The 26,825-nt window shown below is 35.1% G+C and overlaps 1 protein-coding gene across 10 annotated transcripts in view; it reads left to right on the top strand.

Moving 5' to 3' along the window:
• TBC1D5 (TBC1 domain family member 5) overlaps positions 1-26,825 on the top strand; it is a 536,588-nt gene that overhangs the window by 328,665 nt on the left and 181,098 nt on the right. The window lies entirely within an intron of this gene.

The following is a 26,825-nucleotide window of genomic DNA, read 5'->3' as shown; positions in this document are numbered from 1 at the left end:
AGGTAGAACTTGGAAAATAGAGACAATATTATTAAGATGTACATAGTAGATGCTCAGTAAATATGAACTTGTTATTTGAATTACAAAGAATTTCAAAAAATCGAAAGTTTAAGACCAGAGCAGAGTCTGTTTATTTAGCCCAAAGAAATATCAGTGAATGTTTTCTTTATGTTCTCATGTTACGTACAGTCTTTCACTGATAATAACTCCGCTATCTATCATCTCTGGAAACCCTGAACTGTGATTAAAGATGTCTGCTTTTCTGTTTAAATGATGCTTATTTTCATTTCTGTGACTTAAACTTGACTTCAGCCTTGAGAGCAGCTCCATCATTCCCATTGGAAATGAGAAAGTTGAGGGTAACGTGCATATTGGGCAGTACTGTAAGTTATTAGTGAATCATCATTTACACTTAAAAGCCTGGCTAATGTGTTTGTGATTGTAGACATAAAAATTTATTTTAAAATAGCTGGTGGCAAGGTCAGGAGTTAAATTCTATATTCCTCTCCACTGTGCACTCAAGTGGTTTATTCAGATCCCAAAGCCGATTTTACACCCTCAAAAATTGTTTACTAAAGTCTAGATATTGGTCTTAAATATTGAGGAAAGAATTTAATGTTGGACATACTTATCATTTCTTTGAAATGCTTTATTGTTTATTAACTCTTCGAGATGGTGCTTTATATTGCAGTGGTGGGTGGCATGGGCTTGGGTTAGATGATTTATAAACCATTATATTCCAGTTTCCTTTTCAGACATTAGTTTCCGTCAGCTTTCTCATCATCATAATGATTCCTAGAGCTTCTTTGACACCTGACCAGCACCCTCCCAATAAAATTCCATGATCCATGACATAATCATTCTTACTCCTTTCAACTTTATTTTTCAGCAGTAACCATAGCTGACTCATTTATCCCATTATTTTAGTATAGAATCTCATCTGCATTAACTGAAAATGTACAAATTTTTTTTAAACTTTGTTGAAGTCACTCGTTCTCTTAATTTGTCTCTACTGCATTTTATAGTGCAAGGAGTTTATTCACTTCATTTATTAAATTTGATTGTATTATTTCTATTTGTGGGACACAGGTAACTCAATTTTCCTTTGTCTTTATGCTACTTTCAGTTGTACTGCTCATCTGTATATTTCCTGTTGATTACTGTTAGAATCTTTGGGGCCAAGGAAAAATATGAGTATAGTATGCAATAGCATTTAGAAGCACAGACTTTGAAATGAAACAGATCTGTTAACCGTTTTGATCCTTGGTTTCTTCATTTGTGAAATGGATATTGAAAATAATGGTACTTACTTCATCGGGTGTCTATGAGAATTAAATTATAATATACAGAAATCATAGTGCTGAATGTGTAGTAAGCATTCAATATCATTCAGTATATGTTGGCAGTCCTTCTATTACCATTATCTGTCATTACCATTCCCCAGTTAGGATGTCATGGCTCTGTGAGTATGATGTTCTGCGTGTTTCATGAACCTTTCCACCTCTGGCTTTCTATGTTTTCTTCACCAAAGCATATGAATAGCTTCTACTTAGCTGGAAACTTAACAGCTATCCTTCAGACCAGTGCTTCTAAAGAGCCAGTATAGAGCTGAGGAGTAAACTTCTAGAAACAGATTATAGCAATTTAGCAAAATAATTTTGTGTCCCTAAGGCTAAAAGAATATTGTAGGTTTGTACTTCAGGGAAATGAATTGACATAGTTTGTTTTGTTTTATGTCATAAAAGTAATATTAATCTAAGTAATTGCTGATGCTACTGTCCATTCCTGTTGAAATCAAGCTGGTAATTTAGGCTGACATTCAGTTTTCATGCTTAAAAACAATTAGTTGACACTTTGAGTACATTATCCTCAAGTTACAAACACAAAATAATCAATTTTCAGTTAATAAAAACTGGTCTTCTTTAAGATATCAGAATTCATAATAGGCATCATCTAAAATGTGCTTTTGCTTGCCATTTTTTTAACAAAATCTTTATTTTTATTTTCTTAATGTTTATTTATTGAGAGAAAGAGAGAGAGAAAGAGAGTGTGTACGCATGCATGCATGAGGGAGGGTCAGAGAGAGAGAATTTGAAGCTCAATCTGAATCTGCCAGCACAGAGCAGGATGCAGGGCTCAGTCCCATGAAACATGAGATCATGACCTGATCCAAAATCAAGAGTCTGATGTTCAACCGACTGAGCCACCCAGGTGCCCCAGAATTTTGATTTTCAAACAAGTATTTTCTTGTATACCAAAATGTTTTAACAAAATTAGAAAACGATATGATAAAAATGCCAATAATGAATGTATCAATGGGAAATGTTATCAGTATTAACAATTTGCATAGAATGGGGAATAAATCATATATATGTGGGAGTTTAAGTCTGATTTATAATATGGTTATAATTATCATTAAGAGATGTTGCAGTTACTCCATTTTTAGAAATAGTTTAGTTCTGTTTTTTGTAAGAGAATATATGTGGAAGTCTCCTGATGTGGCAGATGAGCCATATATAAACATTATATTTTACTAATAAATTTATTTAACAAAATTAGAATTAATAATTAGTATAAAAATATTAATTGTACTAACATTGGCTAAAGTCATTCCAAATTAGCTTATCTAAATTTTAAGTAAATTGATGATACTTATCTTGAAATGTGGGAATTAAATACCCATGAGATCTTGAATATTATATAATAATTTGCTTACTAGTGCTATTATTTTATGTACTTAAGTACATTATCCCCTGGATAATTGTAGCTGGTTTTTGTGTTACAAAATGTTAAATCAATCAACTTACTGTTTAGTTAAACAAAGTTAATTTTAAGTTAAATGTGATATTATAAACTGATATTTCCTAGAAGTAATTTACACAGTTTTTCATTAACTTTATGAATTATTACTCCTGTTGCACTTTGATCAAAGTTTCTCTTGCTTTAATGCAAATCATTAACATTTTGAATTGTCTTTTGTTTGCCAGTTATTGATGGGTATTAGACTTTTAAAATTTTAGTTCTGTAGGGGCCTGTCAGTGCATGCTGATTAACATCCAAAGCAAATATTGACTACATTATTTCCAGCTTTCCAAGGTAATTTCTAAGGGTTGCTTTTTTTGGCATCTTCATTTTTAGTATGACAATAGGAATGTGCTGTGATTTCATCACATAGGGGTTATTTTTGTGCAAAAGCCTCTAAAGTATCAGTGTTAAGGTTCCATTCCCAAGTATGTGCTTGTTTGAGTCCAAAAGACTCTTAATCACAGATTCAGGTATAAAGACTGAATACCATTTTCACTTAATACCATAATACTATTTTATAGAGAGACCAAAAATTAAAGTTTAAAAATAACAATTTTTGCTAGGCCAGAGTAACTGTGTTTTATTATCACCCTTTAATATATTGAATCTGTATATTTTCAACTACATTTTATACTCTGATATAAATAGAATACATAATAAGCATCTGTGGGATATGCAATTAATGTCACTTTTGAGGAAAGACCCTCATAACACACTTGGGCTTTGGCATTCTTAAATTATGAGCTCTTTACAACACTCATGGGATAAATTTCATATCTCCCAAATGTTTAGTATACATCTTCCATTTCCCTTACTTCCTGTTTTCTGGATTAGCAGTTGTTTTGCTATGGTGGTTTATAGTGATTTAATTGGGGAGGTTCTTGGTTACTGATTAATAATCTGCTAAATTTTGTGATATAATTTTTAAATATTTATATCAGTATATTCTAACACATATCACAGTGTAATTATGTATGACTACTAAGTTTTTTAAATCTATATTTGAAGTATAAACATATAATAAAAAATACAATTCTTAGTCATCCAAGTCAGTAGAATTACCTTAAAAATTATGTCTCTCAACAATTTAAACAAATAGCTTTCTATTCTAAACACAGCTAATGATTGAAATATTCTTTCTTTTCAGTGAGTGTTGTGTTATGTTATACATTGAATGTAAAAAACATAATGACGGACTAAAAGGTGAAGATCCAGTGATACCTTATCTCATACCACTGAATATTCCCCCAGAATTACCTCTTTGGGGAAAAAAAAAATGGTTTATTCTTCTTCTATATGAAGAATTATCATGCTTAAAAATTGTGGAGGAGAATAACACATTATTTGAAATAATGATAAATGTTAACATTTATTGTTTTCTGTGGGCTAGGCATTGTACTAAAGACTTTACATAATTATTTTACTTATTTTCACAACACCTTGGAATGGGTACTATTATCCCCATTTTGTAGATGAGGAGATCACAGCTTATAAAGGCTTATTTAGATCAGATGGCTACCAAGAATCTTTGAAGTCTTTGAGGCTTTGAACTCTTGAGCCTACATTCACACTCTAATTTGAGTAGGACTAGCAGTGTGGTAGAAAAATCAAGGCACTCAAAAGTCCTTTGTGTTAGCTTGGACCATGAGCCAAACTCAGGGTGATCAGATAACAACAAAGACCAGGCAGATGGTACAAGGCCTGGAATCAGAGGAGTTTTATTGGTAGTGATCAGAAACAAGCCTGCTACGGAGGAAATGGAAAAATCAAGGGCACTGGAGAGTCTGAGGCCCACAATAGTGTAGCTAATTGATGACGTAGAAGAAATAGAATCTGCACTGACAAAGTAATCATGCCTTTTAAGTAGACAGGGGCCAAAAGGGAAAGGATGTGCCCAGTCATACATGCACAGATTTAGGAAAGGTACCATCCACATGCCTTTTTAGGTAAATGTATGTTCCTCACACTGAAAAGTAAGTAAACATTAATAATTCAAGTAAGAGGAAAGCAGATCTTCAAGGACTTCTAGAAAGCAATGTAACCAGTAAGATAAGTTTAGGCGTGTACAGCTGAATGCCTCTCCTCTGTCTTTTTTTTTCCCCTTCCTATACATTCCACCCCTAAATTCCACATATGAGGGAAATCATATGATATTTGTCTTTCTCTGACTGACTTATTTTGTTTAGCATTATACTCTCTAGCTCCATCCGTGTTCTGCAAATGGTAAAATTTCATTCTTTTTGATGACTAATATTACACATACATACAGTGGACACTTGGGCTCTTTCCTTCAAATCTGTATTTTTCTATGCTTTGGGTAAATACCTAGTAGTGTAATTGCTGGATCGTAGGGTAGTTCTATTTTTAACTTTTTGAGGAACCTCCATACTGTTCTCCAAAGTGACTACACAGTTTGCATTCCCACCAACAGTGTAAGAGGGTTCCCCTTTCTCTGCATCCTTGCCAAGACTTGTTGTTTCCTGTGCTGTTAATTTTACCCATTCTGACAGATGTGAGGTAATATCTTATCATGGTTTTGATTTGTATTTCCCTAATGATGAGTGATGTTGAGCATGTTTTCATACATCTGTTGACCATCTGGATGTCTTCTTTGGAAAAATGTCTATTCACGTCTTTTGCCCATTTCTTAACTGGATTGTTTGTTTTTTGGGTATTGAGTTTGATAAATTCTTTATAGATTTTGGATTCTAATCTTTTATCAAATATGTTATTTGCAAATAAATAAATGTGTGTATATGTGTGTGTGTGTGTGTGTGTGTGTGTGTGTGTGTGTGTATTTCCCATTCCGTAGGCTGCCTTTTAGTTTTGTTGAACTAAGAACAATTGTAAGAACAATACAATCAAAACAGTTGTAAGGACCTCATGCAGGGAAAACAGTATGAGCAAAGGTGTCTGTGTTTGAATACCATCATAGATACAAGATGAACTAACCAGTTTACTAAAACTAGAGTAAATTTTGTGTGAGAGGAAAATGCAGTGCCAGGACATGGGAACTCTTATATGCCATGATAAGAACAATCTAGACCTGTACTGACCAAAAGGTAACTAACCACACACATGTAGCTATAACATTTAAATTAATTAAGGTGGCTCAGTTGGTTGAGTGTCTGACTTTGGCTTAGGTCATGATCTCATGGCTTGTGAATTCGAGCCCTGCACTGGGCTCTGTGCTGATAGCTCAGAGCCCAGAGCCTGCTTCAAATTCTGTGTCTCCCTCTCTCTGTGCCTCTCCTCTGCTCGGGCTCTATCTCTTTCTCTCTGTAAAAAATAAACATTAAAAAATTTAATTTAAATTATAAATTTACTTCTTTAGTCACACTATACCTATTTCACGGGCTCAGTAGCCAGTCACATATGACTAGCAATTATTCTGTTGGACAACGCAGATATACAACAATCCAGTCATTATAGTAAGTTCTGTTGGACAGCATTGGTCTGTATCTTTACTCTAAAGTAGGGGAGGTGGCATTGAAACATAATGGTTTTCTGATCATATTAGTGATTTAGAAGGATTACTCTGGTTGCACAGTAGTAAGAGATTGGACAAGTAAGAATCGGGTAGCAGTGATTAGCTACAAAAGTAGTAACTTGTGTTTTCTCAAAGAGATGATATGATAGCAGCCTGAAACAAGATAAACGCAGTAAGAATAGAGGTAAGTGGAAAAATTTGGGAAATACCAAGTTGTTAGAATTGTCAGGACTTGTAACTAATTGAATGTGGGAGTGAGGGAGAAGGAAAAATCAAAGATAATTTGGACAGCAAGGTCAATGATGGTAAAAATCACAGAAATAGTGAATAGTAGAGAAAGAAATTTCAGAGAAAGGAAGAATTGTATTGAGTTTGGAGTTTCTGTGGAACCATGGATACCTAGTAGAAAATTGAACGATATGGTTCTGGTACTTGGGTGAGAGATTGGAAAGTACCTGTTAGATAGCCTACATGCTATATGTTGTTGCTAATTGAAGTTGCTAGTAAAGTGAGACAAGAAGGACAGATATAATTTTCTAAAGAATATCCACTGTGTGTAACTAACTTTTGAGAATATAAAGCAGGAAGTGATTTGGTATAACTGGCATTTAAAATAAATTATCACAGTTTGTGTGTTTGAGAGAGAGAGGTAAGACTGGGAACAAGGATACCATTAGGAGGGCTTTGCACATGTCTGAGTAGATAATAGCAGTGGGGAAGAGTCAGTTTAAAGAAATCTTACAGATAGAATCTATGATTTGGTAATAACTCAAAATGTTGCATAGTACTTGGGAGAGTGGGAAATGTTGTGGATTAGAGCCACTGCAATTTTAAAGCATCCAACTGCCCTGTTGGGCCATCCTTTTATTCACGTGCTCAATTGACTATTTCAACTTCATTTTCCCTTTCCACTAGCCTGAATCTCCCCTTATTTTCTGTTCTCTGGTTGATACTTCTGTTTAGTCTTTCTTTGTATACTTTGGAATTGACTGTTTACTTCTCCTGCATGACCATGAATCATCAGGTATTGTATCTACAACATTTTTATTCTTTTCCTTTTTGCTGGTTTCTTTTTTAAGAAAAAAAGTAACCAACAAAAATGCTGCTTTGACCTTTCTCCTCTAGCAGCCCTACTCATCTCCTCTTTCCTTCTAAACTTCCACAAACTTCTTCTCCAGTTTCCATTTTCTGTTGATTCACTGTCACTGTGGAGATACTGTAAATGGTCTAAATACACCAATTGAAAGGTTGAGAGTAGCAGATTTTAAAAACACAACCCAGGGGCGCCTGGGTGGCTCAGTCGGTTAAGCGTCTGACTTTGGCTCAGGTCACGATCTCGCGGCCCGTGGGTTTGTGCCCCGCGTCGGGCTCTGGGCTGATGGCTCAGAGCCTGGAGCCTGCTTCCGATTCTGTGTCTCCCTCTCTCTCTGACCCTCCCTCGTTCATGCTCTGTCTCTCTCTGTCTCAAAAATAAATAAACTTAAAAAAAAAATCTTTAAAAAAAAATAAAAAAATAAAAATAAAAACACAACCCAGCTATATAATGTCTTCAAGAAATACACTTTAAATATAATGATATGGGCAGATTAAAAGGTTGAGAGAAGACATATCCTGAAAACATTAATCAAAAGAAAGCAGAGTGGCTATGTTAATATCAAATAAGTAGACTTCAGAGTACAGAGAATTATCAGATACAAAAATGGACAGTGTTTACATAATGATAAAATGGCTAGTCCCCCAAAAAGACTTAGCAATCCTAACTGTGCATGCACTAAACAACAGAGCTGCAAAATATGTAAACCCAAAACTCATAGAACTGAAAGGAGACATAGACAAATCCACATTTACAATTACAGACTGTCAATAATTGATAGAAAATAGCCAAGTATATAGAAGAACTCAATAATAGTATCATCCAACAAAATCTAAGTGACAGTTATAAAACACTTCATCTATCAATAGTATAAACATTCTTTTCAAGTGTTCACAGAGCATGTACCAAGAAAGATTATATCCTAGGTCATGAAATAAACCTCAACAAATTTGAAAGAATTGAAATCATACAGGGTGCGTTCTTTGATCACAATCAAATCAAATTAGAAATAACAGAAAGGTAACAGGAATTTTGCAAATGCTTAGAAACTAAATAACACCCTTCTAATAATTCCTCGATCAAAAAGGGAGTCTCAAGATAAATAAAAATTACATTGACATGAATGAAATGAAAAAACATTATGTCAGAATTTGTGGAACACAGCTAAAGCAGAGCTAAGTGGGAAATTTACTTCACTATCTGGTTACATTAGAAAAGAAGAAAAGTCAGGGGCATCTGGGTGGCTCAATTAAGTGCCCAACTCCGGCTCAGGGCATGATCTTGTGGTTCATGAGTTCCAGCCCCACATTGGGCTCTGTGCTGAAAGCTCAGAGCCTGGAACCTGCTTCAGATTCTGTCTCCCTCTCTCTCTGCCCCTACCCCGCTTGTACTCTGTCTCTATCTCTCTCTCTCAAATTGAATAAACATTAAAAAAAATTTTTAAAAGGAAAAGTCAAATTATAATCTAAGCTTCTACCCCATGAACCTAGAAAAAGAAGAACAAAATAAAGCAAGCAGAAGGAAATAATAAAGGTAAAAATTAAAACCAAAATAATTAAAAGCAAACAACAATTAAAAAAAAGAAACAAAAATCCATTTCTTTGAAAAGATCAGTAAAATTAACAGTCTATCAAGAAAAAAAGACCAGAAGAGAGTGGGTGTGGCTATAAAAGAGCATAGGAAAGATCCATATGTTAATAGAACTTTTTTTTTTAGTTTATTTACTTGAGAGAAACAGAGATAGTGTGAGCTGGGGAGGGGAAGAGAAAGAGGGAGAGAGAACAATCCCATGAAGGCTCTGCTCTGCCAGCACAGAGCCTCACACAGGGCTCAAACTTAAGAAACTGTGAGATCATGACCTCAGCTGAAACCCAAGAGTCAGATGCTAACTGCCACCCAGTCACCCCAAAGGAATATTTCAGTATTATGACTGTATCAGTGGTTGTATATCCTGGTTGAGTTATTGTACTATAGTTTTGCAGGATATTAACTTTAGGGAAGTAGGGGTCACAGAATCTCTACTATTTCTTACAACTGTGTATGAATATATAACTATCTCAAAACAAAAAGTATAAAATAATGTCAGTTCACATGGCTCACATCTTTTGCCATTTTTATAAATTGGGTTATTTTTCTTAGTACTTACTGTGTTTTGAGAGTTCTTTATATACTCTAGGTACATCTCCATTGTCATTTTTGTGATTCACAATATTATTTCCCAATCTGTGTCTTGTCCTTTCTTTTAAGTATCTTTGATAGAGTAAACATTTTTAATTCTGGTGAAATCAACTTTATTAACTTTTTTATCAAATTTGTTTTGATTCGTATCTAAGGACTCTGTGCTTAACCGAAGTCAAAAATATTATATTTTCTTCTAATTGTTTTATAGCTTTATGTATAATTCATCTTGAGCAATTTTTTGTATAATGTGAGGGGTATAGGTCAAGGCTGTTTGTTGATTTTTGTCATAAGAATGTTCACTTATTTTAGTACTATTGTTGAAAGATTATCCTTTCTTCATTGGATTTCCTTTGTCTTTTGTCAAAAATTAGTTAATTTTATTTGTGTGGGTTTATTTCTGAACTCTCTATTATGTTTTATTGATCGATCCCTGTACTTAATAGAATTTGTCAGTTAAACCATCTAGCTCGGAATGTTCTTTTTGGAAAGTTTTTAACTATAAATTCGTTATTTAAGTACATATATGACTACTTACATCATTTCTTTTTTGTTTGTTTATTTTTATTTATTTTGAGAAAGCAAATGGGGGAGGGGCATACAGAGTGAGAGAGGCAGAATCCCACGCAGGCTTCATGTGGTCACGTGTGAGTACAGCGCTCAAACTCACCAACTGTGAGATCATGACCTGAGCCAAAGTCCAGAGTTAGACACTTAACTGACTGAGCCACCCAGGCGCCCCTGCCATTGTTTATTTCATGAGTGACTTACTCACTTCTGTTGTTCAAGAAATTGTATATTTCATCTAAGGAGTCAAATTTCTGAGAACAAAGTTTGTACTTCCTCATAATCCTGTTAATTTCTGTGGTGCCTATAGTTATATACCTTTGTGTGTGGAAGCCTTCGTGCTATGGGGTAATTTTATGTTACCTCTTATCTGCCTAGAAGTTTATCAACTTTATTAATGTTTTCAAAGAACCAAGTTGAGGTTTGATTGATTTCTCTCTCTGTTCTGTCTCTTTTCCCTCTACTTTCAAATTCATTGGTTTTAGCTCTTACCTTATAAGTTTTTTCCTCTTGACTGTTTTTGGTTTATTTTGCTCTTGAAATATTTAAAGTGGAAGTCCAGGGGTGCCTGGGTGGCTCAATAGGTTAATCGTCCAACTTTTGATTTTGGCTTAGGTGGCTCATGGGTTGGTGAGATTGAGCCCCGTGTTGGGCTCTGTGTATGGGATTCTTTCTCTCCCTCTCTCTGTCTCTCCCTCTCTGCCCTTCCCCTGTGCACTCTTGTGTGCTCTCTCTCTCTCTCTCTCTCTCTCTCTCTCTCTCTAAATAAATAAATAAATAAATAAATAAATGTTAAAAAAAATAAAATGGAAGCCCAGATTAATGACTTCAGAATTAATTTTTATAATATAAGAATTTAAAACTGTAAGTTTTCTTCTAGGCACTGCTTTAGCTGTGTCCCTATAATTTCAGTATGGTATATTTCATTTTTCTTCAGCTGAGGATATTTTAAAAATCTTTTTAAAGACTTCTTTTTTGTACCATGTACTAACAGAAGTCTGTTGTTTATTTTCCAAATATTTGTGGGTTATCCTTTTTTTTTTTTCGTTTTTGTAATTTATTGCCAATTCCATTCTGGTCCAGAAACTTAATTTGCATGATTTTTATTTATTTAACTTTGTTAAGGCGTATATTTTAGTACTAACATAATCTGTCTTGGTGAATATTCCATGTGCATATAAGAATATGTATTCTCCTGTTATTGAGTATAATGTTCTATAAATGTCTTGGATCAAGTTGGTATTGATAGTGTTGTTCAGATCTTCTGATTAATTACTGAGAGATAATTCTGTTAATTATTGAGAGGTAAGTGTTGATCCAGTTATTACATTGGTGAATTTCTCTGCGTTTGAATCCAGAACTACTTTAGAATGACCAGACACCTGAGACTGAGAATTCTTATTCTTAACTCAGTACGAATGGCCCAGTGTTTTTTTAAGTTATGGTATGTCACTCAATTTTGTTTATTTCCTGGATCTTTTTGACATACAGGGAATATAATTTCAGTCATTTGTATAGTTATGTGGAAAATTTATTACAAAACTTTTAAATACAATAGGATTTATGAGCTTTAAGAAACCATGGCATGTTGTAGCTAAAAGGACTGTAACATATATTTGGAAACGTAGTTTTTAACGTAGACCAGGATTTTTTTTCTTTCTTCTTGAAATTCTGCCCATAGTTTCTTCCAGTTAAATGGCTTCTTCCTCTAGTGTTTTGGGGCTTAGTAAATATACTGGACTACTGAGAACAACCAAAAAGACAAATGATGGCATTTTCATTTAATATATTTGAATAGTTTTAAATGCTTCCAAAATACAGGCATACCTCATTTTATTGTGCTTCACTTTATTGCACTTCGCAAATATTGCATTAAATTGAAGGTTTAAAACTTCGGTGGGGTATGTCAGCTGCAGATGTGGTAGAAACAGCAAGAGAACTAGGATTACAACTGGAGCCTAAACATGTGACTGAATGGCTGCAATCTCATGATAAAACTAATGGATTAGGACTTGCTTCTTATGGATGAGCAAAGAGAGTGGTTTCTTGAGATGAATCTACTCCTGGGGCAGATGATGTGAAGACTGTTGAAATGACCACAAAGGATTTGGAGTATCTCATAAACTTAGCTGATAAAGTAGCAACAGGGTTTGAGAGGATTGACTCTAGTTTTGAAAGGAGTTCTTCTATGGATAAAATGCTATCAAGCATATCACGTGCTTCAGAGAAATCATTTGTGAAAGGACATCAATCAATGTGGCAGACTTCATTGTTGTCTTATTTTAAGAAATTGCCCCCAGGCACCCTAGCCTTCAGCAACCACCACTCTGATCAGTCAAGCAGCCATCAACACTGAGACAAGACCCTTCAGCAGCAAAAACATTGTGACTTGGCGAAAGCTCAGATGATGGTTAGCTTTTTTTTTCTTTAGCAATAAAGTATTTTTTACTTAAGGTATATACATTGTTTTTTTAGACATATTGCCATTGCACAGTTCATAGACTACAGTGTAAACACAACTTTTATATGTACCACTGGGGAAACCAAAAAATTAATTTGACTTTCTTGCAGTGGTCTAGAACCGAACTCCTAATACCTCTGAGGTATGCCTGTATCTAGCTTCTAATAAGGAGTATTTACAGTGAATGTTAAAATGCTTCCAAAACATATGGCATATAGGAAGTTTTTAATCATAAACTTTTTAGCTCTGCAATTAAGGTCTCATCTATTAAGTTGTATTTATTAAAACAGGTCATTTATTCAAGATCAATGTGTAATGTATTTTCCAAAATTTTCTTCAAGGTTGTAGTTAAATTCACAGTTTTGAAATTGAGGTGATTGAAACACAAAACATACTAGACACTTGAGAAATACTGATGTGCTGAAGACTGCAAGGTCAGGATAGTTCGTAATAGAACATACCCCCCCCCCCCACACTCCAACACCATCCCAGGTACGAAAAGTCATCCTTGTCTTTCAGTCCTATATCTTAAACAGAACAACACTTTGCCAACTCCAGGCTTAATAATAACCAGTCCTGGATCAACTTCAGGTTATATCAGCATTCTGTAAAGGAAGCCCGATAAAACTGTGACTTTACAACTGTTGTGATGTCTTTAACTGAATATAAGTGTATAGGGAAAAAAATATTACCCCCAAAACTTTACACACATAAAATGCCGTCTAATGAGGGTCATAAAAAAAGAAAACTTCACCAGAAATATGTCGTCAGAGTTGTTTTTAAATCACTGTGGGACAATGGAATATTGTCTTTAAGCATTCTTGTTTAACAACAGAGTGATACAGCTGTAAATCCTGTATTGCTTCGAGTCTATTAGCCAGCCAGCAGAATACATTTAGATTGGAAGAGAAATAAGTTTTTTCCTCCAATCAAAACTGTGCATTCTAAAGCATGATGGAGAAATTTCCAGGACTTACCGGGAAATAATAGTTAAATATAGGTAAAAATCTTGGCATTATTAATCAGTCTCTCATATTCTCTTTCTCTCCATCTTTTCTCATACTTGGCTTCTTTATTTCTGGGTCTCTGAATGTTTTTCTACTCTCCAGTTTTTCCATAACCACATAAGCCAGAGGCAAAGTGAATATCTACCACTAATTGCCCTAATAAGCTCTTTCCTATTGGAAAATACTATTGGAGTATGATATCATATTCCATTATGAAGTATACTTTGTATTTAACCTAACTTGTATCACTTCTATCAGTGATTACATTGTGTGTCTTTGATAGGTCTCTGACCAGACATAGACTTCTACCCTTATTTTTTGACCTCTAAAGACTCTGCCTGATACGTGTAAAACCTTTTGTAGGAACTATTAGTACTTAAAATAGATCTGTGTAAATGCCAACTTTTCTGAAGAAGTGTTTCTTGACTAGCTTTTAAGACATTTGAGATCACCAGTATGCATTTTGTGCAAAAACTCTATTATTTTTCTGACTTTTGTGAAATTATTTTAAGGACGGTGTTTACCATTTAAGGACAGTTTACCATTGCATATTATAATTTTATATGATCCACAATACCAAGATAGAATGCTGCCTGCCCACCATTAATTCTTCCCTGACTGAAATGTTACAGAAATAATGAGCTTGCTTATTAATGAGTGGACCTCTTCCAAGCTCATCCTTTCATGAGATGCTATCTGACAAAGGCTGCCGAATCAATTAAGAAAATTCATCATTTATTACAGTCTGTTAAAGAGGATAAAAAATAGAGCTTTTATACCACAAACTAAAGAAAACTTTTTCTTAACTACTTAGGGATACAGATGAAACCCTGGTAGAGCATATTGCCTTTTATTTCTTTCTTTTGGCTTTTTCTACTTTTGGTTCTTCATCATGTGTTTCTTTATTCTTATTTTTGTATATTTAAATAGATTTATACCAGAATCTAAGTGCAGACAAAGATATGTGTAATTCAGTTTGCATATGTATGTGTGTGTGTATATATATTTTTTAATTTTTTAGATGTTTTTATTTATTTTTGAAACAGAGAAAGACAGAACATGAGCAGGGGAGGGGCAGAGAGAGAGGGAGACACAGAATCCGAAGCAGGCTCCAGGCTCTGAGCTGTCAGCACAAAGCCCAACGTGGGGCTCGAACTCACAGACTGTGAGATCATGACCTGAGCCGAAGTCGGACGCCCAACCGACTGAGCCCCCCAGGTGCCCATATACATATATATATATTTCTAAAAATGTCTTTCCTGAAAATTTGCTTTCTCTGTAAAAATAATGCTTTTGTTTTCATTTCACTTCAATTATTATTTGTTAGATATTTTTGCATGATTTCATAGATGACTTTTCTTAAACCAATGTACCACCTGCAAAAAGTTTTTATTAGGACTTGAACTGTAAATGTTGTGTAAAAAAAAAAAAAAATCTCCAGACTTAAAAAAATTAGTTAGTCTTATTAAAATTAAAGGTTGTACTACATGGAATTTGTTGGAGAAAATATGTTGGTTCTGGGTTACAATGAATGCTTGCAGAAGTTGAGTTAAAGTCAAATTAAGAGTACTTCCTTTATAGGATTGCCACATGGAGTTTCTGTTTGCAGAGCACTTAAAACCGTGTCTGGCACATAGGAAACACTTTCTAAGTGTTCATTAAATTAAAAAATAATGATAAATCATAGCAAGGATCATAAAATTCTAGTTAAGACCTCATACCTCTAAATAATAATAAAAATGATGAATAATATTACTCCTTCAAATTGAAAATTAATGGGAAATGGTTCTTTCCAGAGTCGTGAGTTCCCATATACCAAATGCCTTTGCTCTGGTTTAGGCCATCAGTAATAGCTGTCTTTTGTGTAGCTTGATCAGCTCTCGGGAGGAGGAGTACCTCTGTCTCTTGGTATTTATGACAACAGTGCCAAATCGAGCTGGACTGGCTGGTTTTCCTCTTCATTTCCCTCCCACTCTTTTCTTTGGGGAAAATGCAATTTTAAAACAGTAGTAAAGTGGGGTGAGAGTGCTCACTTATCTAATTATCCTCTTCCGTAGGTTGCACTGCTGGTGGTGGAGACCAGGCGCCTCCTTTCTGTACAGCACTGCTCAGAGTGGGTCTGCCAGGCCTTCTCCTGCCTGGCTCCCCTCCACCGCCCTGCCTTTCTGCCTCCGCTGTCGTTCATTCTTTATCACCCTCCTTCCCACATCCTCTTCCTTGCCACTGCCTCCCACCACTACATTCCCATCTCCAACTAATGCATTCTGCTGGCGTTAGAACGTAAAGACAGGAGGAGAAAGAAAAGGAAGGAGGCCAGTGAAACCTGTAGAGTTTTTTAATGCTTAGTAGCCATGCTGCATTCAAACCATTTATTTAGAGTTTATATACTCTCACTATTCTTTTGTTTACCAGGCAATGTGGATCAGTTCCCCACCCCCCCCCACCTCCAATTTTTTTTAAATGTCTTAAAGGATCTCTGAAAAAACAAGTTTTGACTATTAACACTGTACCAATTTACAGCTGTAGGTTTAACAGTTGCCTCCCAAGTCCTGCATTTTGGAATGAAGTCCCAAGACAGTGAAAGACTAGCCCACTAAATCCAGGGCCAGTAATTTCATAGCCTAAGTGTGGGTCCCCACAGCCACCTGACCCACATATGATTGGCCTCTGCTTCTGGTTGTTGCCAACTCTGTTCTAAGTGGTCAGAAGTTTGACTCTTTACCTGGCTGTTCTTAGATTTATAAGTTTTCATATTAAAGGAATTTGAGTAAGCTATATGTATATCCTTTTTTCTTTATTACTTTAATTCCTTTTACTTGATTTCATTAATTTTATGGTAATTGGGCTTTTTCAGTTTTATGTTTTTTTTAAGTACTGTATCAAGTCATTGAGCTTTCACTAATTATTACTTCTAATTTATTTATTTTCAGAGAGAGCAAGCACATGGGAGGGGCAGAGACAGGGAGAGAGAGAGAGAATCCCATGCAGGCTCCATGCTGTCATCACAGAGCCTGATGTGGGGCTCAAGCTCACAAACTGTGAGATCATGACCTGAGCTGAGATCAAGAGTCAGACACTTGACCGACTGAGCCACCCAGGTGCGCCCCCATTCACTAATTATTAGTAAGCACCTATTGATATCAAGGTTTCTGCTTTACCTTAGCATCATTTGGATACCTGGAGGATTATTAATTAGAATAGGGAAAAGCTTCTCTAGAAGGCTAAACTTCTGAGAAGGCTAAGAACCAGTAGAAAGAATTTGGGTGGTGGGGCATTTTTTGCATCAACAAGTGGAAAAATCCTCTATCAAAAAGTGTTTGCAAAATAGATGGTTTAGGATTGTTGGGTGCCTTCACCTGGTGTTTCAACAGAAGCTCAACTGTCCTCAGCCAGCAGAGAGTTTATAGGTGGGTTGCCTGTGAATGAGAGATTGGACGAAATGGCAAATAAAGTCCAATATTAAAGTTGCACATCTTTTTTTTTTTTTTTTTACAATTTTTTTTTTTAACGTTTATTTATTTTTGAGACAGAGAGAGACAGAGCATGAACAGGTGAGGGTCAGAGAGAGAGGGAGACACAGAATCTGAAACAGGCTCCAGGCTCTGAGCAGTCAGCACAGAGCCCGACGCGGGGCTCGAACTCACGGACCGCGAGATCATGACCTGAGCCGACGTCGGACGCTTAACCGACTGAGCCACCCAGGCACCCCTAAAGTTGCACATCTTTGAAAATGACACAAATGGCTAGGTTCATTTCCATTCAAAAATAACCAAACCCAAGTTTTTAACCAGTAGTGATTAGTTTTCTGGTTTTTTTTTTGACTAGCATACTGGTATTTTTATATTGAAAATGACCATGCTCCTTCTAAAGCATGGTTGCTTTAACAAGTTACACACTTATGCTAATGAAACATTATTAGTCAAAATACTTGTGGAATTCTTTTTTTGGAATTATCTTCATCACTAGTGGAGGAGCCACATTAGAAACCTTTTTTATAACAGTGCAATCCAAATAATCAAAAAAGTTTTTGACCCGAAAGTATTGCCTATCTTCATTTCTCATGTTGTTCACTATATTTGTCTCTAGTTAGAACTGTTAGTTACATACAATGATAAAACTTAGCCTCAAAACATACTTCCTGGCCTCTATAGGCTATACAAAAAACCTACCATGGGTTCTGAATGAATCATTTTATATATAAATTTTGGTATTTCTGTTTAAAAAATCAGTTTCATTACTTTCTAGTCACATGCTCTATGTATTTTTTTAAAGATATTGAAAAATTGATGTCAAGTATCATGCAGTGAAATCAAACCAATACACTTGATACTCCTTTGTGATGAACATTATATTCTGAAATACTACTTTAAAGTGAAACTTGTGGATTGCCTAAAAAAGAGAATCCAGTCTGAGATGCTGTCCTTTCCTACAAGATACTCATTCAGCCAGTGACATACTTGACCGAATTTTTTGAGTTTTGTTCTCTATGTGAGCCAGTTTAATTGGCCACAGCCTCCTGAGACTAAGTATTCATCCTTAAAAACAATTGGGAGCATACAGGAGCCTTGAGAGTGCCATAAATAGAACAGTGCATTTGAAGGACCATGGAAACTGGTAGAGTAGGGTCCTGGCTCCTGTAGCAGCCATAAAAATAGCTGAGCCAATAAACTGCCATACCTTCTTTTGAACATAAGCTGGAAGTTAGAGAATCTGGAAGACAATTTGGTAGAGTTCTATAAAAACCTTGGCTTATAAGAAAACAACTAAAGGGAAATGGTAAAGGGAGTGAAATGATCCTGTCCCTTGGATTGCAAACCACAGTCCACTTGGCCAGATTTGGATTTTCATCTATTGCCCAGCTGGTGAACAGTTCAAAACTATTTTAGGTCATGTGATCCCATGGCAGCCAATTGGGTGGTTTGGCAGAAAACAACATAGTAAATTTCTATTCACACAAATTGTACGCATACTGCATTTGTCCATGTGCATTGTCTGCTTGTCTATATTGATGATAACATATCCACATAGATGGATGGATAAATTGTGGGTATAGGTCCATACCTGGATATTTATACACAGCAATTATGTACTTTGATTCCTTCTAGGAAACAGAATGGTAGGAATAATCTAGTTAAATCAGTTTCTATGGGGATTTTTTTACTCCTTTTTTCATATTTCCTCTAGTTGTAAAAATTACAGTGATTACACATCATAAAGCCTATCTGTAATAAAACGCATCAGCTGGCCAAGGTTTTCATCGCTCACTCAATAATCCATTAATACAGCAACGCTGCCCAGGCATCTTTATAATACCAACTCGGAGGTAATTTTAATCAGCTAGACCAGCTGGTATTTAACAGCAGCTGCTGGAGACGCCACAAATATACTCAATAGCTGACATCTTTATTTGCAGTTTTTCAAGGGGAGAAGAGATTCTCCTGTGGTTACTTGTATTAAGCATTTAAAAGAAGGTGTAAAGTATACAGGGGTTTATACCTAAATGAGAAGGGGAAGGGATTAATGGTAAAACAAAGGTGATAAATTCTGTCAGGAGGAGAGGTTTGTGAATGAAGAAACTGCTTAGATGAATAAGAATACATCGGCTTTGGGTGGACTTCAGACCTTTTTCCCAGTTGTGTTTATACTGATCTTGGGTATTGATCCCAGCCATGGAAATGCAGTCTGTAGTCGGCTGTACAGCATCCTTGTATCCTTCTCTATACTCGATCTGTGGGATTCTTTCCTACACGAAGCTGTGAAAAATTCGATCCTGTGAAAGAGTGATCTGCTCACATGCATGTGGTCTCAGCCACAGCTTGCCGTGTCCTTTTTGTTTTTTATGAGTTTATTTTTATTAATGTTCAGTTTTGATATTTTTAAATGAAAAGAATCAGCAGCAATATGTACTGTCTAGTAGTAAATGTAGAATGCCATTTCACACTGGCGTGTATGAGCATGTGTGGGGGAAGTAAGTGTCGGCAACATGAAGTTAACAGTCACAAACCCATTATAAATAAAAATTTAATTACACTTGGGGGAGCTTGGCTTACAAAGCTCAGAAATCCATAATGGAGCCTGCTGGTAATAAATGCCTGATCTGTTTGTTAAACTCCACTGTTCCCATCCCTTTTCTCGTCTTCTTTTATAAAATACCTTGACATCTCCACTGATTAGAAATTGGTAAACAGAGCTGGCTTTCTGATTTTTGAAATATGTTGTCCTTACCTCGTTGGATGAGAATCTTACCTTTTGGTTTGATGAGTAAAAAGGAAGAATTAGAGTAAAGTAGGAAAAGGAATAGCTCTAGTTAGAGAAATAAAAGTCTCACTTGGTCTACATTTACAGATGATGGCTTTGCACACAGATAGCTGTGTATTGCAATGTGTTGGTGATATAGATGTCTGATATTTATATGAACAGAAGTTAAGTGGTTTCCATTTTGTGGAAAATTTTTTCTGTCATTTTCTCTAAGACTGTTTTCAAAATTAAAGTCTGTATAAAATTTAAAAATTTTACCCTGGTACTCTTGCTGTAGAAATAATTTTGTTTCTGACTCTTGTAGAGCAATCAAACCTTCTTTTCTTATGCTAATAGTTCTTGCTGGGAGATATGAAGCATTACAAACCCCTAAAAAAGTAAAGTGTATTACAGGCAAAGTGTACTTCTGTACTAAATTAATCAGAGGTTAACAAAATTCATTGCAATACCGAGTCTTTTGCAGGTAGCTTCATTTATCAGTGCCACTGATTCTTTTTCCAGAGCCAAAGAGTGATCTGTCTGTGTTGGACTATGATTGAATACTTAAACTTAAAATCCAGTGACAGAATGGATTACTAAGATAGCAATTTGAATTTTAAAATTACTTAGCAAGCGTTTTTTTTCTGTTATTTCTAGTGAAAACAGTCTGTTTAAGTTTGTTTAGTGTGTTTGACAACAGACAGTTTGATATATTGCTGGGCACAGCGGTAGGTTGGACTTGAGTGGTATTAGCTCTCAGTGTTTTGATTAATGGTAATTGTTTCGATGAAAAGGCATGTTTTACGTACAACTCATAGTTCTGAAAAACAGAAGTCAACTTGCAAGATCCATAATTACTATTCTGAGTTAGCATATAAAAAGGGCCAGAAGAACCTGCTGGAGTAGCACAGTAGGATTTTTTTTCTCTTTGCTTTGTATTGTGGTTACAGACTGTTCTTTATGTCAGAATATAATTCTTCTATTATTTATCTTTTGTTCAATATTTGAAGTTGATTTATGACACATTTCTGTGTCCCATAATTGAGTTTGAATCTGTACCAGGGTGAAATTTCACCTGTCTCTACAGTTGACTGTAAAAGGAACCCAAATCAACCCAGTATGGTATAGATTTAAAAAGTTTTTTAAATTTTTTTTCTGGTCTTGCTCTCTTATTTTGAAAGAATGCAATTTAGCAAACAATTAGAAAGCTTATTTTAACACTTCCAAGATTTGTATTGCCTTTATTTTAAATAAAACATTTCACATATCATTAGTGTACACAAACCCAGGAAAAAATAAAAGGTTATTTTTCACTTGGAGAAAATAAAACATGTGCTTAAGGACCAAGTTTTTGTCAGTTTGGAAGCTGTCAGAATAACCCCTTATAACATCTTTCATTCAGACACGTAGGTCTGTATACATGTGTGAAATAAATGTACATACACATATCTGTCCACCAAATGCATAATGCTGTGCATTTAGGTTATCAGTATGCAGAAACTGATTTTAAGTGATTGCCCTTACCGTTAGCATAAACAAAGAAAAACCACCTTCACGTAAGGACTTGGGAAGGAAGTGGGAGAAAATGCCCTTAACCATATTTAACTACCCTTATTTTAAGATGGTGAGAAATTCTGTAGGTGGGAGGTAGTGCTAGGGGATTTTTTTCTTCTTCTTTTCCTTTCTTCCTACTAAAGAAAGAACTAGGTAATACAGTAAATATAATCAGAATTTTTAAAAAGTGGTATGAATGGCCACTGTGTGTGTGAAGCCAAGGTTGAGAATTAATACTTGCACAACCTTTCCCTACTTATTTTTTTAAGAAGCATAGAAATTTTAAGTCTATTGGGTAATTTCCTAGATACTATCCAGGAAACTTAGTATGTTATTTAAAAAATAATAGCCCTCCCTGACAGGAGCAGGATTTTAGGTTTATATTAATATTAGAGCTTTGGCATACATATTAGCACATATCTCCTGTATAGCTTTTAGGTAAGCCGTATTCTTTAACATGTTTGGGGGAAAGGAAGAGGAAGTGAAATCTGCAGTGCAGAAACTTGTGCTGTTACTGACGGTTTATATCTAAAAGGGAATGATCCTGCTCTGTAGTAGCCTGGATTGAAATGCTATTTGTCAGGTTGCTTATTCCCAGCAAAATTAAAATTAATAAAAGGTTGTCTAATGCATACCTAAGCCTTTGACACCAAAATAAATATAATTTAAAAAAATGATTTCCCCGTGGTTAACAACCATGTGTCATTGTGGCATCTTTTATTGAAAGGAACTTTATTTAAGTAGCATAAACTTGTTGGATGGGCTTCAATTAAATGATGATTTGTTAATGCAAATGTGTAGCGAATGACTGGTAGTACATCTGTCTCTTCATCCATAGGCCATTACTGTGCAGCGTTAGCACATGATTGTAAAAAACGAGAAATCATTATATGCAGGTAGTACATATTCAATCAATTCTGACCTTATGTCTCTGGCGAAATAAAAAAAGTATATAATGTAAATGATATTTAACCTGAATAACAAAAAGTGGCTCTTCCACTCCCTGTGACTCAGACTGTTAGGTGATTTGAGGTGACTGCTGTTTGGGATTGATGATTATGGTGGCCCAGTGGGGAAGGGCCATCACTTTAACCCTTTGTCATTCCTCCCATGCACTTTTCCAGCCCAAATTATATTTTAAGTTCTATTTTCCTTTTTTTTTTCCTCTTCATTTTTGTTTCTTTTAGAAAGTAGTTTGTGGGATAGTGGTGAGAAATGGGCACTGATGACCACCAGCATGAGCATGTTAAGCAAGCAGTGACAATTAATACAACAAAAAATGGTACAATTAGCTTCAGCTCCATAAGTGTCTAATGAGCCATTTGTCAGTCTTTTGCTGAAATAAACTACTCTATCTTAATTCTCCACTCTTGCAGCAAATAAATAAAAGTTATGAAACACCCGGGCACCAATAAAATATAATTTATTTCACGGGGCATGACAGAACTCTTTACATGTCTAAAATGAACATGTTATTTACAAATGACTTGTGATACTCATATAAACCATGGATGTGTGTGCTAACTGCTTTCATTATAGAGATATGCATTTTTTTTCTGATTGTTTAATCATTTAAACGTATCATTACTCCTAAAGGCATGTGAGTTAAAGTGACTCCTCCTGGTGTGATTAACTCATGAGGCCAAAAAGAACCTCAGAAATGAGCTACTCTGCAGCTGAAGACATTAAGAATTTACTGGAAAGGACAAAACAGTAATTTTCATTTGGGAACCTCTCAGCTCTCTGCTGATTATCTTCCTGCCCTCATTTATTTTTAGGAACCCCAATCTCTTGAAAGTTTTCATCATCACTATACATCAGTCAAACAAAACAACATTGTAAGCTTCTTTCACTTATATTTTGTACTAAGTTAAAAGCTGTCATCTCATCACACTGTGAAAATGTGAATTGAAAATTCACATGGAAAATTTGAAGTATCACCCAAATGAAGCCCAGATATTTTCTTTTTTTTTTTCACAGTATAATCTTATTTTAAGCCCAGATATTTTCAAAATAATAATTAGTTGTTTTAATCAGAGGAAGAATACACAAACAGTTTTCCAGAATAGCATACGCTGTGGTTCTTCAGTCTAGTCCCTAACCCAGACAGCATCTAGCATCATCTCGAAGATTGTTATAAATGCAGATTCTGCAGTCCCTATTGAATCAAAAACTGTGACGGGGTCCAGGAATCTCTTTTAACAAGCTCAGCAAGTGATTCTGACGTCTGCTAAAGTTTGTGAGCCACTGCTGTGTAGTGATAGAGTAATTGAAGCAAAAATAAACATTGTAAGACATTTATGAATCCCTGATGTACACATAGAACCCAAAAGAAAGCAGACAACTTTCAGCTTCAAATAATTTCCATGAGATCCAGTCCATCTCATTCCAACTCCTCTTGGTCACTTTACTGCTAACTCCCCCTGCCCCCTTTCTTTTTCTCTTCTTTATACATATCCATTTTGCAAAATTATCTTAGTAGAGTTTTCAGGCAAATTCCAAGTTACTTTGCCTGTTAATTACTACTAACCAAATGTTTCTGTCTAGCAATTTAGGAATACTAGTATTTGATGGTTAGTATTTTGTTTCACCTTTTCCTTTTAAAATTATTTCAAAGCTACTAATAGTCCTCTTAAAATAAAGAAAACAGCGTTCTGTCAGTGGCAGCCTGGGTGAATCCATGAAGGAGTAGGCAGGTATCCCTGGAAGGAATGGGTCATGTACCCCAAAATGGCTGATGGAGATCATTAGGACTTGATGCTTTACACCTGTAGCCTGAATAATGGGCTATTGTTGCCAGTAGCTGTAGATTGACCCCAAGAATGAAATTGAGTCTAAAGTAGAGAGTGGCAATTGAAATCAGAAAAAAAGATGGCCAGGAAGGATTTTACTAAAAGTGAACTAGATCCAATGATAATTATGGGTGGTTCTGTTTCAAAGTCATTTGTATACCCCGTGGTACTCAAAGTGTGGTCCATCAGTCAGCAGCACTGCATCACCTGGAAGCTTGGTAGAAATGTGGAAGCTCAGGTCCTGTACCAAGCTAGCCTACTGACCAAGAATTCACATTTTAGAAAGATTCTCAGGATATTTGCATGCACATTAAAAATAGAGAATCACTTGCTTAGTATGTTAGCAGGCAGGGGATTGGATCAAAGATTGATAGTGAAGGCAAACAGTTAAGTAATGTCGCACTTTTATATGAAGACGAATTCTCTATGACTGCGGTTGTTCCGAGGGGATTTTCAACAAATACACAGAACTATTGCTGCTGTAGGAGGAATTATTTTATTGGCCTGACCACTTGATTTTGGAATAAATCCAATATGGAAATATGAAACTTGATTAATTATCTTTTAATTTAAATTTTAGTTGTCTCCTCTCCAGACAAGTTAAGGTGATATAAATGTGAAAGGTGCCATAATCAAAGGATAACTTAGTTTTAAATCTAAACTCTAAACATTCTGAGCTTAGACTTTCTTAATTTGATTTTTTAAAAGTGATAGAAGTGTTCAGATTTTGATATTTTTAAAACTCTGTTGCCTTATCTCAGAAGGTTAAAGAAAAAGAGGTGAGTTTATTATTACTTTGTTTTTCACAATACCAGAAGAAAGATTTATAATTTTAGTAACTTGTCACACCATTTTCAATTTAATTCAGAGCTGAGAAAAATCCACTTATAGCTAATTTTCAATTATCCATATTAAGAAGAAGCAAGAATAGTTTAAGAAGTGAATATTAAGTAAAATAAATGGATAAGGAGAATTGCAGAAGACTAGGTTATTTGGAATTAAGAAGCTAAACCAAGTTTACTTGGATATAAAATAATCATTTAACAAATGGTGTCAGATGCTTGATCTCACATGCCATCCCAACTCCTCCCTGATGTGTTCAGAGCAAGTATCACTGAGGCTCCAAGATGCTGACTAGCTTACCCAAGTACCCATAGCTGCTACCTAATGGAGCGATGTCTAAAACTTTTATCTTCAGACTTCTGGGCCAAATGTCACCATATTTCAAAAACATAAAACAGAGGGGCGCCTGGGTGGCTCAGTCAGTTAAGCGTCAGACTTCAGCTCAGGTCATGATTTCACAGTTTGTGGGTTTGAGCCCTGCATTGGGCTCTGTGCTGATGGCTCAGAGCCTGGAGCCTGCCTCAGATTCTGTGTCTGACTCTCTCTCTGACCCTCCCCCACTCACGCTCTGTCTCTCTGTCCTTTCAAAAATAAACATTAAAAAAAATTAAAAAACAAAACAAAACATAAGACAGAGAAACAGCCCTAGGATGTAAAACATCCATGCAAAAGTATATAAATAAAAATGAATTTTAATTGGTGGTTAAATTACATCCATTGTTACCCTGTATAGAAATTAACAGACTGTTCTATGAAACGGAATAGAATGTCCAAAGACAGATGCAAGTGCATGTAAAAATTGGTGTACACCAATAGTAAATAGATACTAAATATGTTCTGTATGCTTACATGTATTAATGTGTAATTTTTGGAAAATTTATGGAAAAGGATAAATTATTCAGGAAACAGTGTTCAGACAATTACCTGTTTGAGAAAAATTAGGTCCTTATTGCAGTCCGTATACTGAAATTAATCCCATAAAAATTTAAAGGTAAAAAGTAAAACCGCAAAACACTAGAAAAAAATAGCCAAATATTAATTATTCTTGGGTATGGGAGGGCCTTTCTACATGTGATTTCAAAGCAAAAAGAAAATTTAAAAAATGAGATTTTGGTAAATGTTAAAGGTATAGGAGAAAATGCCATCAACTGTAGGACAAACTAGGAAAAATATTTGCAATGATATTACAAAGGATTAATACTGGTAATATGTTAAAATCATCTACAAATAAATAAAACTAATAGCTGAATAAAGAAATAGGCAGATGTATAGATATTTTGATATAGATATGATTATATATGTACATATCTACTAATAGGCATATGAAAACATTTAACTTAGGAATCAAATCCATGCTAATTAAAGCAAACAGTGATAATCATTTGCCTGTTGGATTAACAAAGGTATACACTCTGTTTTGGGAAAGTCTCATGGAAAGGATCAATTTGGTAGTTTGTTTCAAATTCATAAAACTGCAAATAACCTTTACCCTCAGTTCCATTACTAGGGATTTATTCAAAGGAAATAATTAATGACATACAGAAATTTTGCCTTAAAGTTTTTTTGGCCAGATTATTTATGATACTGAAGAATTTTATAAATGTCTAGAATAGAAGACTAGTTCAATAGATAGCAATGTATCTGTACAGTGGAATTCAGCCATTTTAAATCATTCTTTAGGGATAAGTATTTGTTGACACAGAAAAAGATTATAATATAGACATATTGTGGACATATTCTTATTATAAAATAAATGTATTTATGTCTTATCTGTGCATAGAAATAGAATTGGAAAGCC

The sequence above is a fragment of the Panthera tigris genome, chromosome C2, assembly GCF_018350195.1.
Source record: "Panthera tigris isolate Pti1 chromosome C2, P.tigris_Pti1_mat1.1, whole genome shotgun sequence".
NCBI classification, from domain to species: Eukaryota; Metazoa; Chordata; class Mammalia; order Carnivora; family Felidae; genus Panthera; species Panthera tigris.
Note: the sequence above shows the minus strand (reverse complement) of the source record. Positions and strands in the feature narration are given on the sequence as shown.